This window comes from Pleurodeles waltl, chromosome 11, assembly GCF_031143425.1.
Source record: "Pleurodeles waltl isolate 20211129_DDA chromosome 11, aPleWal1.hap1.20221129, whole genome shotgun sequence".
In the NCBI taxonomy this organism is placed as follows: Eukaryota; Metazoa; Chordata; class Amphibia; order Caudata; family Salamandridae; genus Pleurodeles; species Pleurodeles waltl.
The window spans coordinates 34,236,498-34,255,802 of record NC_090450.1 but is presented as its reverse complement, the minus strand read 5'-3'; the positions used below and the strand labels follow the sequence as shown (position 1 = coordinate 34,255,802).

Below are 19,305 nucleotides of genomic sequence, written 5' to 3'. Positions count from 1 at the left end.
ATGCTACAAGAGTGACCTATTGTGCAACAATATTACTGTGATCTGGAATAATGCATACTTATATTGTGTCAGCGAATAATGATAGAGAAACATTGGATAAAAAATATGTTATTGATGATATCCAAACAGCGTCATAGTGAATAATGGAAACACAATAATATGCTAGTGAATTGTTGAATCTCAGTATTGTATTAGAGAATTATCAGCGCCTGGATAGTATGAAAAATCAGATAAAGGTGATGGCGAATAACGCTCCTAGAGTACGAAGAAAGTCAGTAATGGCATTAAAGCAGTGTGTAGGGATGAATGTCATCATACTATTGTACCTGAAACGAACTCAGAACAATGTGACAGAAAATAGTGGTGCAAAGGTAATGTAATATGAAGTGCGCCTCCTACAGTCCTGTGATATTGAACAATGGTACCAGAGTATGTTGATAGGAAATACTGCCATTGCACCCTTTGGAAATGGGACCCTAGTTGGCTGTGGCTTGCACACTGTCCAAGTAGGGACTCTCACTTTAGTCAGGGTAAAGGAGTAACTCAGCTAAGATCACCCCCATAGGAGCTTGGCATGAGCAGTCTGGCTTGCCTCAGAGGCAATGTGCAAAGTATTTGTGTGTGTGTATACACAGGCACACACACACACAACACCACAGAAGTGCTCCACACCAATTTAGAAAAATAGCCAGTACTTATCTGAATAAAACAAGGAGTAAAACAAGACCAACACGAGAAAAAACCAACATACACAAGTGAAGATTTCACGTTCAAAATGTTTAAATGAGACGCTCCATAGGAATCAATGGTTGTATGTTTGACGCAAGAAGTACAAGGGATGCGTCAAAAACAAAGGCAATGCAGGCCAGAGGGGAGGGGCGGTGCCAAAAAAGCAAAGCAAAGCAATGTGTTTATTATCTCTTCGCAGGTGAAGCAATGTGTTGACTTCTGAACACACAGCCTTGGTTCCTTACTGCAGTGCTGGGTCGATGGGAAACTGACACCAAAGGACGATGCGTGGAAAATCCAGACATGCAGTGATGATGGGACTGCTGTGAAACGGGCGCTGCATCGATTCTGCAGCACTGGCACAGCTGCTACATCAATTGTTCAGCCGCAAGACAGGTGCTGCATTGATTCTTCTGGCGCAGTGCATCGATGTGTGGATTTTCTCCTTCGGTTCAACAGCTTGAACTTCCAACGGCCAGGAACTAGAGTTCGCACCAATTGTCAAGTCAGGATTCTCAACAGATGAGCCCAGGCACTGGCAGATGAAGTATCTGATGTCCCTGAGACTTGTTAACAAGAGGCACGCTCAGTCCAAGCCCTTGGAGAACCTTTGGAAGCAGGATGTAGAAAGCCAGGTCCAGTTTTCACTCCCAGGAAAGAAGCAGCAGGCCACTGCAACAAAGCAACAGGCAAAGTGGCAGTCCCTCCTACAGCATCCAGCTCATCTTTCTTGCAGAATTTCCTCAGTCCAGAAGAATTCTAACTCTGTGGTGTCCAAGGTCCAGTACTTATACCCACTTCTGTTTTTGAAGTAGGCAAACTTTAAAGAGAAGTCTTTGTAGTGCACAAGACTTCTCCTTTCCCTGCACTGACTCCAGGCACATTCAAGAGAGGTGGAGATTGCTTTGTGTAAGGACAGGCACAGCCCTATTCAGGTGCAAGTGTTAGCTCCTCCCACCACTCCAGCTCAGGAAGACCCATCAGGATATGCAGGGCATATCTGAGCTCCCTGTGTGTGTGTGTCTAGAGTGAATTCACAAACAGCCCAACCGTCATCTTGACCCAGACGTGTAGTCCACAGTCAGGCAAAGGCACAAAATGATGAAGCAAAAAAATGCCCACTTTCTAAAAGTGGCATTTTTAAATGTACGTTTCAAAAACCAACTTCACCAAAAGTTGTATTTTTAAATTCTGAGTTCAGGGACCCCAAACTCCACATCTCCATCTGCTCCCAATGGGAAATTACACTTAAAAATATATTTCAATACAATACCCGTGTTAACACTATGGGGAGAGATAGCCCTTGTAATAGTGAAAAACGAATTTAGCAGTATTTCACTATCAGGACTTGTAACACACACTAGTATATGTCCTACCTTTTAAATACACTGCATCCTTCCCATGGGGCCGCCTTTGGGGCTACTGTAGGATTGACTTACATGTAGAAAAAGGGAAGGTTTGGGTCTGGCAAGTGGGTGCACTCGCCAGGTCGAAATGGCAGTTTAAAACTGCTGACACAGACACTGCAGTGGCAGGTCTGAGATGTTTACAGGGTTACTCATGTGGGTGGCACAATCAGTGTTGCAGGCCCACCAGTAGCATTTGATTCACAGGCCCTGGGCACACACGGTGCACTATACTAGGAACTTACTAGTAAATCAAATATGGCAATCACGGAGAAACCAATCACCAGTTCAATTTAGACAGAGAGCATATGCACTTTAGCACTGGTTAGCCATGGTAAAGTGCACAGAATCCCGTAGCCAACAAAAACAGGTCAGAAAAAATAGGAGACAGAAGGCAAAACATTCGGGGGTTAACCCTGCAAAAAGAGGCAAGTCCAACAAGACCAGTTTGTCGGGAATATTGTGATGAGCACATGGCAACACATAATAAAACTACAAAGATCCTGCGAATAACAATAATTGTGTTTCACAATATTCTGATGCCATTATGCCATATCACCAAATGCTGCCAAAAAATATATTCCAAAAATTGTGTGTCATTATTCACTGGCATACCAATCTGATTATGTCACTAGCAGGCACACTATCACAGCATTATCTTACTTAGATAGGGAATGATAACACCAGAACAGAGTGATAGGGAATAATGGGACCTGAATATTGTGATGCAGTATAATTGTGCTAGTAATCTGTGATGTGTAACAGATACATCAAAAACTGTGACTTGGAATAATGCAATCACACTAGTAGTGCAATAGTCAATACCAGCAGCACATGACTGTCATGTGTAATAATAGTAGAACATCCTGATGGAAAATATTAGTATCCAAATATTAACTGGATCTCCCCTGCCATCACCATTACCACCTCCACCAACAAAACAATAATAAGTACAGTATTAAAGTACCCTAGTACAATAATATGTACAGTATCTGAGTGCTACGTAAACATCTTCCTGCACACTCCAGTTTTGTATGCCTGGTACCCCACGCTGGTCAAGTGCACCTCAGCCCTCCAATAGTCACAATCCTGTTGTTCATTCAGGGGGTATACTGAGAGTTGTTAAGTAACATCTGTATTTGGAAGCGTTATCATGAACAATATTAAAATTATAAGGGACAGCATGTAATTTCTGGCAAAAAGTTTAAACAAGAGCCTTCTAAACGTTTATTCGTAAGCCACACATTGTCTTGAAGCTCACTGAAAAGTTAAGATTAGTTAAACCAATGCTCATCAAAAACACATTTTCTACAACTGGATTATAGAACATAATTAGATATAACATATTTGTATACTTTATAAAGAGAATTAACTGAGCAGAAAAAATTGATGGTCAGGTCAATTGAGATCCAACTTTGGAGTGCATTTGTTGAAATAACATGATCTAATTTGCATGCAAAACTCCCTTTCTGAGCTTGCTCAGGCTAAGTTTCGTTATAGTTGAGGTATCGATGAACGCTGTTGGTTGAGCACTCATTTATGTCTCGCCTATAGACAGCTTTAATTGTCTGAGATCAAAAGACTTCTTCTGGACCATGCCAAAAACACACAGTGATTTTAAAGCCAGCCCACTGCTTATCATTGGTTGGCTTTCTTGTCACTCTAATTTGCTTGCTTCTTATTTAATGGCTTTCTTTCCTTCCTTCTTCCTGGAGAAAAGCTTCTTTACCACCCCTTCGATTGGATAACATATATATTACTTCTAGCCACTGACAGCATAATGAGATATATTATGTGGCTGCAGAGCATGAGGTTCATCCAATAGGTTCCCTCTCAGGTTGTACTTTCTACCTTGGTCATTGTTTTAATGTATATCTGGATAAGTTCATAAAAGAAGAAAACATTTTTTTTATATTGGTTGTTAATGAGTTACTACCAGAAGTATTGTTGGAATCAAATACTGAGGTTGTGCTGATGATACTGGGAGCCAAGAATGGGGGACCTCAGTTTCCAAGCAAGAGTTCATCAAACCATATCGACTGATTGTCTTGAAAGCATTCAAAGCAAATCTCAGGGTCTCGAATCACCACGTCGGATCAGTCACCTTAAGGCTTCTTCTCACTCTTCCTCTCATTTACCCCCCTTTGACAATCTGGGATTGGTACTTTCATTCAAAGTGTAACTGAAACCAATGACATCCATTACAGGACTAAAGGGTTTATTTTTCAAACCCAAGCTGACGATAAGAAGCTTGTAATGAGACTGTTCTTATAAATGGATTACAGTGAGTCTTTACCTCCTTGGATATCACAGGTTACGGAGACATTCTCCCACTCTGATGCTGAGTACAGTGACATTCATCTCCTTCCCTGAAATTCCAGAATGTTAAATTTCATTCCCATCTCTCTCATTGGAATTTCACCATATAGCCTTAAATGCCCTTAGAGTACGTTCTGCTCCACTGACTGCAATAAAAGAATCTTGGGTGTTGCTTGATCTGGTTCTCTCAGTTTAGTCAACAAAAGAAAGCCAACGTAGTTTTTAAACACCCGATCTAGAGAATCTTTCATTGCCGAAGTTTCCCTAAAATTGGGTGCATGGCAGTGCATGTATTTTCCCACCTTGATTATCTCAATGGCCTTAGTTTGGGCCAGGCCTATGCTGGCTCAGACACCTCTAACGGCTTCATAGAGAGCACATGTTAAGAAATTACGCCACTGGGGCAGTGTGTTCTGGGCCTTTAGGATGCTCCAATGAACCATAATCATCAGACACTTTTCATTCTAAACTCTCAACATGGGACTTCTATCCTTTAATCAGAAAAGGATCAAACTATTTATCAATGTAAGAAACTTTCTTGTCTCGCCTTGGTTAGATTTCTCTGTCCTGTCTAATTGTTCCTTCAGCAGATACCAACATTTTATGTTGAATTGTGTTTGTGCTTCCTCCACCTCAATCTTGATTTTTTTCTTATAAATATTTGTTGGATTAGGACTTGATCTTTGTTCCAGAAATACCTGAAGACACAGTCCTACACAAGCTAAACATGTAGCATCAACACTCTGCAAGGCCAAGTTAATACCCAAGGAAACAAGAAGTTAATGTGACGTGTTCATGAGCTACAGGCATTGAAACAACACATGCATGACTGACAGTGTTTGCTATTAGGTGTTACAGCTTTCTGGTGGATCCTCACACAATGATCCAGCTTCTGGTAACTGGACTAAAGCTGTGTTTAATCTAATAACTACACTGTGTACCTATGTGCTGCTGAAGTGGCTCCATAGCTGTTCAATGTCTGTTTCCGGGTGCCACAGGTACAATCCGCCAGGAATACTTCAGCAAGGTGGTTCCATTCATTCTTAGACAATAAGGCCCAGCGAGTCAAACGTAGATCTTTCACTTCTGAGCTCAGCGGACCTCACATTGGGGGGTCCCTCGAGGGTCCCCTCTATCACCTGCCCCCCTTAGGATATATCTGGCCATCATTCTATCTTATTTAGGGGCTTCAGTAGTCAACCTACTTAAATGCTAGTGATACCGAGGTCTACCTTAGGTTCTCTCTTTACAGATCGATAGGTTGAGATCTAAGGCAGGTTCTGGCCAACATCCAGACTTGGATGGATGCCAGTTGCATCCAGCTGAACCCCTTTAAAACGAAGATCATCCTTTGGAACACTAAGGGAGATGCACAATTACTGTCCTTGCACCAGGTAGAATGCTGAAGACAAAATATTACAAATTTGGGAGTGATATTTGACACCAAAGCCTCCATCTCTGCAAGTAAATGTTATTGTTAGGATTCTTACATTAGCTCAGGGGTCATCTTATTTTTTCCAGAAATATATGGAAAATTGTTTTGCTTCTAGAATATTGACTCCAGAGTTCTCTATTTTCAAATTTTGTCAAATTATGTTATTGTAACGAGTGCCTCTTGTGGTTAATGATTTAAAGGTGTTGGTCAGCACACATTTAAGGCTCAGGGGTGGGGTCTTTCTAGGGTGCACCGTCAGAGGATTTGTTCTTGTTCGATATTCACCTCATTACCCAGAGCGCTTAGTTTCTCTCCCATTACAGTACACCCGCACGTAGTTACCATTAGCTCAGAGTACTGCAATCTATCACCCTCAGGGGAAAAAACAGGCGTTGTTGATAGGATCATACATTATTCCTGCTTGGATTACTGCTCTGTCCTTTACTGTTTTATTCCCAAGGCTTCACTCCATGGAATACAAAGGGCACAGAATGCAGCTGTCGCGGATGTAACTGAGCTTCGAAGCGGAATCATACATCCCATGCATGCAGAGCTTTACATTGGCTACTGGTTGCAGACTTTATATACCTACCTAAACTAACTACTCCAGAGTTATATATCCACATAAAAATCCCCTATATGCATAATATCCATAAACTAATTGCCAGAATTAAAAAATGTACATTTAGCAACACGCCTCAAATTGTCCTCAGACAGGCTGACATCAGGAAGCCTCCTTTTTATGACTGAACCTCATTAAGCCATAACTCCCTCTCCCAGTAGGAAGGCGCTTCTTCTTATTCAACTCTTTCTGCTGCTGTCATATGACGTACGATGACTGAAGGAGAAACCACTCCAGGAGGTAGCTCACTCTCTGTACTGGTCCCCAATATCTGGAATTAATTATCACTAGAAATTAGGTTCTCATCCCTTCACCAACGATCTTAAGAAAACTGGTTGTTTAAGAAAACCGCCAAATGACCCAGTCAGAGAGTGAAAGCCATATACACTGAGACATAGTTTTCTCTTCCGAACTCAGTCCTTCGCTTTACTTGTTTCACTGTTCAGTGTTCTCAGACCCTACATCTGCTTTAAAAATAATTCTGCATAAATAAATAATTTAATAAGATTCTTGAGAAAACGACACTTGCGCCTATATTGATCCTATCACACACAAGTCCTCAAGTAGTCATTTATTAAAGAGACGGTAGATATAGTTTTCGATTTGTGCTGGCTGGTTCGAAAGAGTGGAGGCTTGCAGTTCGGACACTCAACATCCTGTCCTAAGCCTGGGTTTTTCCATCGATGATAGTAAGGCATGTGAATGATGGCACACAATGCCTCTAAGCCCAGAGGCATGCTTCTCTCATCATGTATGTCTGCTTGGAAGACTGACAGCTCTTCAGGCATGATATGGCCTGTGTGAATTATCGAGTTGATATTTCCATGGCTCTCCAGATGAGTGACGACCACTTCTCAACCATTAAAGCTTGAGGCCACTTCCAAATTAATGGCCAATCTTGGAATGACAGTGGCTACATGTCCTGGCTTTATATTCTGTCCCAGGGAAGTGAAAGGGACGCCAAGACCTCCTGCTGTTTCCTCATGTCAAGCACTTAGGTGTCCAAAGCCCTGCTGAGGTTCACGGTGTGTAACAAGCTCCTCAAACAGTTCTTAGCTATTCATTTTTTTTTCCAACAATCCTTTATTGGTATATCAACTTTATTCCAGAGGCATCAGGCCCCTGTCACATAGTACGCTGAACAAGAAAACAAAGTACACATTGAGCAGAAGTATAGCACAAAGCATCATACACTCAATCCGGAGAGTCACAATTGGCATCGAGAGCGCAATATTACAATTTAGGACATTCAAACTCGATAAAGGCCGGTCGGGGATAGCTATTATTTTCTTATGTTTTTGCTCCAGCTCAGAGTGGTTTTGTAGGACCCACTAAAAGACCTGGCAAACCTCAAGCATGACATTCACATGCTACTAAAATGCCCTCTTCACTTGTCCAAAACAGACTATTTCTGGTAACACAGGTCCCAAGAGATTACAACATGCCCTGCAGAGCACTGCCTTAGAATGTGTGCATCACCAACACCCAACAAACCAAATACCAAAATGTCAAAACTGACATTTTCAGATGAGCTACTTACACTTGGAGCTGGATCTCCGCAAACGTCAGCTGTGATAATTTGCTGAAGAAACAACGTGCACCTGTGAGGCTACGTGTCGAGGCAAGAATGCTGCTAGCGAGAAACTGTTTCCCTCTAGTTATCCTCTGTGCTTCAAGGAAAAGACTGCCAAATTATAACTTTATTGGTTTAGTTTTGCGAAGGCGACAAACTTGAAAACTTTACAAATGTTGGCAGTGTTAGTAAAACTTTCGTTGCTGGTCAAATTTCCTGAAAGAAATTAGGTTGTGCTCTCCTGCAAAACCTACTTTCCCAGCCAAATAAAACTTGTTGCAGAATTTGTAACCAATGGCTCTCTGTATTTGCTTTACTCCAAGCAGGACTATCATCTGAACTGAGGGAGAGGTAGTCCAGCAGGAGGCAAGGAAGTCTGTAAGCTACCATTGGCCATCCAATCTTCTACAAGCAAGTGCATTAGCCTGGTCTTCTCTCTATCATCTATCTAGATCTTATACCTCCATAGGGCCACTGAGCAACCTTACCTTCCTTTCACAGATACGTACAGATGACAAAAGGATATGGTGAAATGTGTACCAACCAGTACCTTGAGTATTCAAACAGCTGGGCATCCAGTCACAGATAGCCATGCTCTGCCAGTTGGATTCTCATGCGATGAAAGAAGACTTCAATTTGTTTTACGTTTTTATGGTTGCAACACAGGGAATATCTGGTACTACCAAGAAACCTCTCTTTTTAGTGCCTTCAGGTCTGTGTATAAAAATATTTAATGATGTAGCATGACTTTCTGCTCCATCACAGGTTAATGCTATTTGACACTTGAAATGTGATCATGTCTTGCTCTAGTTTATGTTTGTTTGTGCTTCTGTTTCTCTTTTTCAGCATTGTCTAGGATTACACACTCAAAACAAAGTAGTCAATATGAAAATGAATACCAAATAATGTGGATACCATCCTGTAACTGATTATAGAATAATGTACGTTTATGTGTTGTTGCAGGATGTATTCATTTGTGCTGAAAATAATGAAACAAATAAAAAAAATCAAAAAAATCTAAACATAGATAGACAGTAATAAATTCAAGTGTGATGCTACAAAACAGAAGATGTTACTGCATGGCAATGCCAGCGATAGGCCATTATGGGCCTAAGTGTTTTGCTGTTCACAGGCTGAGACGGCTGCAGCGCTTCTCTGAGATGACTTTTAGCTCTCTTCTCAGCCAGTGACACCCACAGGTGACTCGCTATAGCGCCCCTATGAGATTCCAGTTCTCCTCCCGGCCTGTGATGTTCACTGGCTGAGACTGCTGTAACGCTTCTCTGAGATGACCTTTAGCTCTTTTCTCAGCCAGTGACACCCATAGGTGACGCGCTATAGCGTTCCTAGGAGAATCCAGTTCTTCTCCCAGCCTGTGATAGTCACAGGCTGAGCATGCAGTAGTGCTCCTATGAGGCCTTCAACTATCTTCTCATGACGCTCCTACATGATTCTGCACTCTTCTCCCAGCCTGTAATACCCAAAAGGTGAGCCCGCTGTTATGCCTTTAGCTCTCTTCCTGGCCTTTGGCGCCCTTTTGCTGACCTGCTGTAGTGCTCCTAGATGCTAGGAGCTAGAACATCATAAGCTCTTCTACCAGCCTGTGATGCTCACAGACTGAATCGGCTATAGTGCTTTATGAGATGACTCGGCTCTCTTCCAAGCCTGTGACGCCCACGAGCTGACCCGCTGTACCACTCCTAGAAGATCCTGAGCTCTTCTACCAGCCTGTGATGCCACAGGTTGAGTCTGCTCTAGAGCTCCTAAGAGACGACGTTCAGCTCCCTTCCCAGCCTGTGATGCCCACAGACTGAGCCTGCTGTAGCGCTCCTAGGCGATCCTGAGCTCTTCTCTCAGCATGTGATGACTGCAGGTGGAGCCCGCTGTAGCACTCCGAGGAGATTCTAAATTCTCCTCGCAGCCTATGATGCCCAAAGATTAAGCCCACTGAGACGCTGCTAGAAAACGAACTTCGGCTCTATTCCCAGCCTGTAATGTTACAGACTGAGCTGGCTGAGCCTGCTGCAGGGCTCCTAGGAGATTCTGAGCTCCTCTCTCAGCTTGTGATGGCCACAGGCTGAGCTTGCTGTAGCACTCCTAGGAGATCCTGAGCTCTTCTCCTGGCCTGTGATGCCCAGGAGCTGACCCGTTGTAGCGCTCCTAAAAGACGACCTTCAGCTCTCTTCCTAGCCTGTGATGCCCATGAGCTGACCTGCTGGACCTCTCCTAGGAATGCCTGAGCTCTACTCCAGCCTGTGACACCCACGAGCTGGCCCGCTGTATCCCTCCTATGAAACAACCTTCAGCTCTCTTCCCAGCCTGTGGTGCCCAGGAGCTGACCAGCTGGACCACTCCTAGGAGTGCCCGAGCTATGATTTCCAGCTGCTGACAATGTAGAGCTTGTGCTAACCCTCCCAGCCTCTGATGCTACAAACTGACTTCTAGTGTTTCTAAGAGACAGTAAGCTCTTCTTCCATCCTGTGGCCCAAACGTGCTGACCACACTGTAGTGCTCTAATGAGCCCTTCAGCTATTTCTTCATCCTGTAATTCAGCAGACGACTATCTACTGTACCCTTCTGGGAATCCTTCAACACCCTGTTCCCAATGACTCGCAACACATGTAACCAATCAAAAGGACTCCTTTCAAAGGTCTTTTGTCCAAAAAGAACCAAACCAGTGGGTGGGGTAGACTGTTCCTGATATATGATACCTCTGTGTGGCCCAGAGGAAAAAGCTTCAATGGCAGGAGACATAGGGTGTGGAATGCTTGTGACCGTAACGTTACTACCTCTAACCCAACACTTAGCAGCAGCCTCGGTCCCGCCTCGTCCAGGAGGTTTCAGAGGCTGGACACTATAGAGTTGGCAGTGTCAGCAACAAGCCAAGCGCGCCTTGGCCATCAGGTTTCCTACCGCAACCATCTCGCTCTCTGATCTACCGACCTACATTTATTGGTTTGTGGGTGAACCTACAAGGGAGAAAGCACATTAGGAGTGTTTTCCATTTTACACCAAAACAATATTAGAGGTATTTCACATGACCTAATTACCGTGCAGTGCATACAGCAGCCAATGTTTGATGCATCTATCAAATAACGATTAAGTCATTTTCTACATTAATCAGGAATGTCAATGGAATGCTATGTGCCTTGTTTCCGTAGCACATGGTACAGAAATCAAAAACAAATATTTATTCAAATTGTTAGGTTTTCTTAGAACAGTGGTTCTCAGCCAGGGGGTCCGCGAGAGCCTAGAAAATTAAAAAATATTAACAAATATTGACAAATTAGGTCCCCAGCTTCCAGTAATGACTCAGGCGGGGGTTCCCGGATTCCCATGATGATTCAGTGGGGGTCCCTGGGTTCCATTAATTTTACAGTGGGGGTCCACAGAAATCAAGAGGTTGAGAACCACTGTCCTAGAATAATCCATCCAGGTTACTATATCCTGTCTTTCTCAATACAGGAATACCGGTTCACAGCTCGATCGAAATGATTCATCTAACAACTCTACAGGCAAACAGATCCTTTAACATGGCTTCAAAAGCAATCTGGTGGGAGCTGTGCTGCAGACTCACAAGTGAATGTGTCTGAAACCAGTACCAAGGATACAACACTCTGCCGAGACGTAGCGACCCTGAGAATCTGAGGGACAAGAAGCAGATAACCAGCCCAAGGAGAGGATGTGCCTGTAACCAGCTTCCCTTTGAGAGCCCACAGAGTGCCTTTACGATAGATCAGATGATTTTACAGACCACCACCGACTGGTAGACCTAATGCTGGACTGGAGAGGTGCAACCTGAGGAAAGGATGTGCATTAAACCAGTTTCCCACTCAAGAACCCACACAATCTTTACGATAGCCCAGACTTGTTCATGGACAGGCATCCACTGCGGAATGTGATGGCTGGGCTCAAGAGGTCCTGTCTAAGGAGGGGGTGTGCCAGAAACCAGTTCCTTACTTTTAAGACCACAGAGAGCCTTCACAATAGCTTAGATGTGTTAAAGGATCTCCAGGCACTGGGGGTGTGAAGGGTGGGGCAGAGAGCTACAGTCAATGCAGGGGGTGTGCCAGAAACCAGATCCTCACTTTTGAGGCCACACACTGGACTGATGTGAGCCCAAATGTGTTCAGAGACCCTTATTTACTTGGGGGTTTGATGCAGGGCTAGAGAAATGCAGCCTATGGAGCAGACATGCCTGAACTTCGGTCTCTGGTCAAGAAGCGACATACTGCTTTGTAGTCGGTCTGCATGTGTTCAGAAACCACAAACCTGAAGATCTGATGATGGTTCTAGAGATGTGCACCTACGGACAGGATGCGCCGAAAACATGAACTCTGCTCAAGGAGTGACACAGCTTTGACATTAGCCCACATGCGTTGATTTCAATTAAGAAGAGGTGATGCCTAAGGGAATGGTGTGTCTAAAACCACCCTCCCACCCAAACGACCTCACGCAGTTTTAACGTTTGCCCATATCTATTCAAGAAGCCCATCGACTGGCAATCTGATGGCTGAGCTTGAAACGTGCAACCTAAGCAGTGGGTATGCTTGGAACTGGTTCTCTGCTCAAGAAACAAAACACTACCTGGATTTTGCCAACATTTGTTCAAACACATGCACTACCCTGAGAATCTGAAGGCTGGATATGTGAAGACTAAGGAACTGATATGAGTCAACACGGATATTGCACGAGAAGCCACATGTGGCCTTCATGTTAGCTCGCATGTTTTCAAGGGCACCCATTGACTTGAGATCCAAAGACTGGGCTGGAGAAGTGCAGCCTCAAGAAGAGTATAGGCCTCAAACCAATTCTCCACTATTATTGACATGCAGCCTTCCTTTTAGCCTTTTGTAGACTTGAGAAGAAAATATATGTGAAGTCGAGACAGACACCACCTCACCAAGGAAACTAGAACCGACTGGGAGAAAGAAATCCATATGAATAATGGGTAATGTACCTGTATGTTTAAATATCAGCCACAAGTAAAGTATCACCCCGCTGTAGTCTGGTGCACGTCTTGCCTCTGATTAACCAGACGGCCATCTTGGCAATCTGTTTTGGCTATCAAACTCCGCTAAGACCAATCACAAAGGTGCATACAACCAAACCTTTACCCACCAAAAACAAAAAACACAGATGCACCCCCAGAGGTCAGAGAGTCTTAGGAACTGAGACCGGGATGTCAGCCAGGCTCTCAAAGCTTCCCTCACCCAAGAGTTCCACAACTCTTCATCCCAAGCACCAAAGTACTACTACAACTACTTGGATTTTTACCCCGGAATCACAGTCCTTTCACCATTAACGTCTCATCCAATGACCCAGGCTGGTGGACGACACTTCACAGGAACATCCCATCAAATCAACATTCAAGTGCTTGTAGAAACCAAGCCATACGCATCATAATGAAGACTATCTTTTTCTATCTATCCTCAATTCACCTTTGGCTAAGTAATAAACAGGTCTATGGTTCTGAAGTACATTTTTATACCGAAGGCCGGCTATCTCAATCATAATTGCAAACATTAAACAATGATAAAAAGTTTTAGGAACTCTGCATTATTTAACGAGAGTGTTCCCTTGTTGCTTATGTTTAGGTTCCACCATCTTTGCACCTTTGTTAATGAATCTACGAGTTTCACACTTGCTATCCAGCCTCCAGGCTAGACTCTATTTATTGTGGTCCATCACTATTGAAGGGGATAAACTGCTTATTTGATTTCCACGCCTTTACAGCTTGTTGAACATAAAACATCACTTGGGTACTGCCTCGGGTCAAGCAGATAAAATTAAAGAGTTCAGGCGGTAAATATAAAAACTTCTGCTAAATTTATACTTAATCTTCACTGTATCTCCAGGGTTAGTACTTTACAAAATCATAATAACCCACTTGTGTTCTGCAGCTCAAAAACGTGGGGGGCCTATTAATTCCTGCAATATGGAGCAAGATGTCTTCCGGGTGTTTTACAAAACAGGCATCAACAACAAGAAAGCATCAGTGAAGGAGCGCTACCCACACCCGTCCTGATGGCAAGATTTAGCGCAACAAAAATTGGCAGCCCTCGGTTGTGGCAACCTGGCTTTGCTTTGTCTGCAGTTTTAGTTGAGAGGTAAGGTGTGTCGGGTGAGACTTCACATTTCAGCTGGTATTAGAAATGCTTCGCAGCAGCTTTGGTTCTCCTTTTCTCAAACACATTCTCATGTTCTTTTCATAAATGTAATCTTACTGCAACAGACCCGATCATTCAAGCTCCCAATTCCCTGTTGTGTGATGAACGCTAATACTTGCACTCAAAACACCAGTGGCTATTGTGTTTTTTCACATCTCACAATGTCAACAAATCACTTTGCTCGACTTCCCTCACCAAGTACAAATAAAGTTTGCCTCTTATCTGCAGAAAATCCACTTTATCCTAATCGGAATGTGAAATACCACCTACATTTATTCCTTCTTTCTACTGCTCAGGAAGGCAGAAACACCACACGTGTCAAACAAAATACTTTTATTTTACTCTTTCATTAACTAAACCCTTTTTTCCAAATGGTAAAATCTGACTACTGGTCACCTGTGGCTAATTCATTGCTTTAATATTTTTTGCAGTTTCTAATCTCGCTTGGTCCACTAGGATGTCATGTTCTAAGTAGAGATGGGCGTAATTTGCGTAATTTGCTGTAAACTAATTATGCAAGATTATGCAGAATTACACAAGGAGCATAACACATCAGTAAGCAATTTTTTTTTATAGCAACATGCCCCTTTACGTCCAAAATATACCCCAAAACAATAACACTAAACCCAACAGAACACAAAGAGCAGCAATTTATCGCTAAGTTTGTTGTTTCTGTGCTCCTGCGGTAGGACTTGTGTGTCAAATTACTCATAATTATGTGAGGGGGTGTAATTATGTAATTTGTTGTACTTGTGTCAAAAGAGTAATTCGAAATTACTCAGATCACTCAGGCGTGATTACAATTTCTGGCAGGCCTAATTCTAACATTCGATCACGAACCCATGCACATACCTCACGTCTTTAAAGCCAATATTAGGACCCAGCAGAGAACCTTCCACAATTTTATAAAAAGTGTGCTCTGTCGGTTCAAATCCCGAGCTCGAAAAACCAAATACCAGGGAGCTCCCCAAAACAAAAGATCAAATGAACCCTATTTCTTAGCATGGACTACTGCCTATTAGTCTATGGAGTGTAGTATTTCCATCTCACATAACCGAGACACAAAGCGGACTATGTTATTGGATCTGGGCCTTAGTTCTATGCCGCGGCTGGGCCAATGGTTCACAAAAGATCATCTGACACCACCACCCTGCACAGGAAACACCCCGTCTTTCGCATTCTTTAACCATAGGGCTTTGTTATTTCAATAAAGTGTCTCAATGCAATACAGAAAGTAACAACTTGTGTTCCACCACCCACTGCGACAACGTTGTGAAAGACCCATTTTCATCGAGTTGCAACAAACGTGGCAATATCCAGGACTACACGACAAGCCTCTAAGTGTTTTCTTTGCCCTCATTGTGTGCACCACTCACTCCCATTTGCAACCTCATCAACGCATTTATTAAAGGCATTTATTGGTTATATCCCTCCGTCGCAGCACATGTTTGGGTAGATAACTTATTCTGTATTCAAAACTGCATTAAAATATGCAGAAAATCCATGTGCTGTTGGGAAAAAAGATCCTTGTACTGTGCTACCCAGACTCCTCATTTCACTTTCTGGTGGACCCTGTGGTTTTGCCTAGAGAGCACCACACTGGAGGACTCTATGCATTTTTGTGATACGCCGCCATTAGTGGAGGATAGCTCCTACCCCTTCACCAAGCCCTGAATGAATGACAGTTGTAGCTGAGATTCTAGAGAGGGAGCCATCTGATTTTTTTTTAATATACTTTACTGAAATCCATTCCAAGATGGCTGCCAGTGGAGCACACCCTAGCATGCATCTGTACACATGGGTGGCCATCTTGGAATGGTTTTGGAATATTTTGTTATTATTTTAAACGCATGGTCGGCACATCAAGAAAAGCAAGCCAGTTAGCATGAAGCTACCGGCCCATCTCCATTAAAGTTTAGAAAAAACATATTCTGGAAAGAAAAATGCATGTGCACTACTTAAAGTTAGGATTACAACACTGTGCATAGACAAACTACATTACTTCACACTAAGAGAATAAAACGGCTTAAGTGGAGTGACTCACAGCGCTATATGCTGCATATCGTGCTGGACAAAAGCAAAATGTGAATGAAACCAACACAGACAAAGGGATAAAGAGGGCTGACTAAAACCACCTCTATGTATGTGTTTAAAGAGATTTAGGGCAGTGGTTCCCAACCTATTGACTTCTGTGGACCCCCACTTTATCATTACTGAAACCCAGAGACCCCCACTGAATCATTATTGAAATCTAGGGATCCCCCACTAAGTCAATACTGGAAGCTGGGAACCTAATCTGTTAATACTATTTAATTTTCTAAGCAGTTGCGGACCCACTGAAGATGCTTCGCGGACCCCCAGGGGTTCCCGAACCACAAGTTGGGAACCACTGTTTTAGGGGAAACAACAAAAGGTATTGGTTAATGTCAGATTGAAAAAGTACAGTATTTTCAGTGGTACTGTGTGGCTACCCCATACATATTACAAACTGGAAATGTCTCTACACTAAGGACACTGCATAAGTAATGCAGTGTTTACATTCTGCCCGCGGTTCTAGCACCACCAAGCACTTTATAAATATGATGCTCCCTTTGCAGACATGCCGCGTGCCTGCATCAGTTAAGCTTCTGATGCTAGCAGTGGTCTGTGTGTCAACGCCATGCTAACAGTGCGGTTCACATTCTGCGTGTCTGGCTGCACTATGCAGTATGTCACACGACCGCATTGCCGTCATCTGTGTGTCTGGATGCAGCATGTCACACCATCAGAACTGTCCTCGTCTATGTGTCTGGATGCATAGAGCACACCATACAGCTAATACTGTGTTTCATTATCTGTACGTCTGTCAACTCTGCGCACACAATATAAACATGGCAGTGTTTACATTCCGTCTGTGTGTCTGGTTCCCATGACCATGTTACATGCACAGTACCTGTTTTCAGCTCTTTGTATGTCAGCCTAAGTTACACACAAAATGCAAAGAATGCACCTTTGATATTCAGTCTGTGCGTCTGGCTGCAATAAGCATGTTACATGCCCTGTATGTGTTTCGGTTTCTTTGCATGCCGGTCTATGTTACACACAATATACAAACAATGCAGTGTTTACATTCTGTCTGCGTGTCTGGCTGCAATAAGCATGTTACATGCGCAGTACGTGTTTTCAGTTTTTGTATAGCAACACAAAAGGATGATGGACGGAGGGTTGAAACTTTTCAAACACTCACCCTCAGTCACAGATTTGGGTTTACTCCATCCTTCTTTTGCTCACCATGCCACCCCAGTTTGGACCCAGACGTATGTAAATCAGTCTTGACCCTGTTCCCCCTGGGAACAGTCCAGAGCAAACTGCAAGGAAAGGTCCTCCCTGGACCAGAAACAAGCATCCTGGGACCGGTTTCAGGGTATCATCCTTCATCAGCCAGGCTAGCTTTAATCCAGTGGTACAGTGAGCAAGGGACCCATGTCTGGGCATTCTGTACCAACTGGGGTGGCATGGTGAGCAAAAGAACGGTGGATTAAACCCAGATCTGTGATTAGGGGTGAGTGTTTGCATTGTTCAGCACTCAGTCAATCATCCTTTTGTGTTGCTTCAGTTTTTGTATGTCAGCCTAAGTTACATACATTAGACAAAGAATGCAGTGTTAATATTCCGTGTGTCTGGCTGCAATAAGCATGGTACACGCACAGTACATGTTTTCATTTTTTGTATGTCAGCCTAAGTTACACACAGGATACAAAGAATGCAGTGTTTACATTCTGTCTGTGTGTCTGGTCGGAATAAGCATGTTACACGCATAGTACATGTTTTCAGTTTCTTTGTATGTCAGGCTAAGTTGCACACAAGATACAAACAATGCAGTGTTTACATTCAGTCTGCATGTCTGGCTGTAATAAACATGTTAGACACACAGTACAAGTTTTACGTTTCTTTGTATGTCAGCCTAAGTTACACACAATGTACAAAAAATGCAGTGTTAATATTCCGATTGCGTGTCTGGCTGCAGTAAGCATGTTACACGCACAGTACATGTTTTCAGTTTTTGTATGTCAGCCTATGTTACACACAAGATGCAAAGAATGCAAGTTTAAAATTCAGTCTGTGTGTCTGGCAGCAATGCGCATGTTACATGCACAGTACATGTTTTAAGTTTCTTTGTATGTCAGCCTAAGTTACACACAAGATACAAAGAATGCAGTGATTACGTTCCGTCTGCGTGTCTGGATGCAATAAGCATGTTACACAGGCAATACATGTTGTCTACGCACAAGACACAAACAAATCAGTGTTTACATTCTGTCTGTGTGTCACTTTCTGGTGGACCCTGTGGCTTTGCCTAGAGAACACTACACTGGAGGACTGTGCATTTTAGCGTTACACCATTATTAGTGGAGGAGAGCTCATCAAGCCATGGATGAATGATAGTTGCAGTGTATGTGCTGTGTATGAGGCATTATAGATGATTACAGCCCTTGGCTTCCTTGTAGCACCTCCTGCCTCTCGTCAGGTCAGACTGACATTGAACACAATGTGGCGATAGCAGATGGGCTAGGCTGTCGCAATGGCTTTGGCTTTGCTAACCTGCTGGTTCACGGTAACTTCACTGTAGGGGTCTGCATTCCTCCTATTACACTCACTTAAGGTAACAAGAATTGGCAATGCCAATGTCAACAGGTCTGGCTTGTGACTGAAAGTGACTTTTGTGCCACTGATGAGTTTAGGCGCTCAATAAATAATCTTACATACACTCATCTTTACATTTATGCCTCCATTCATCGATCCACTGATGCATTCTTGCATTCACACTCTGACACAACCACAATAAAACGCACACGAACTATGTGACATATGCAAGATAAATTAAAAACAGTAAAAAGAAACATGTGGGAGTCTAAACCCACAGCAGACGTATGCTTACACTACTGATACTAAACATAGCAGTGGGAGTCAGTCTTGCAGAGGTACTGTACATAGTCTATCGTTGTTATAAAGTTCCAGCAGGGCTGCCACATTTAGAACCAACACGTTGGCCATCTTGGATTGGCAAAACA

The 19,305-nt window shown here is 43.2% G+C and overlaps 1 protein-coding gene across 2 annotated transcripts in view; it reads right to left on the bottom strand.

Moving 5' to 3' along the window:
* Positions 1-19,305, bottom strand: part of DVL3 (dishevelled segment polarity protein 3) — a 308,433-nt gene that overhangs the window by 36,958 nt on the left and 252,170 nt on the right. The window lies entirely within an intron of this gene.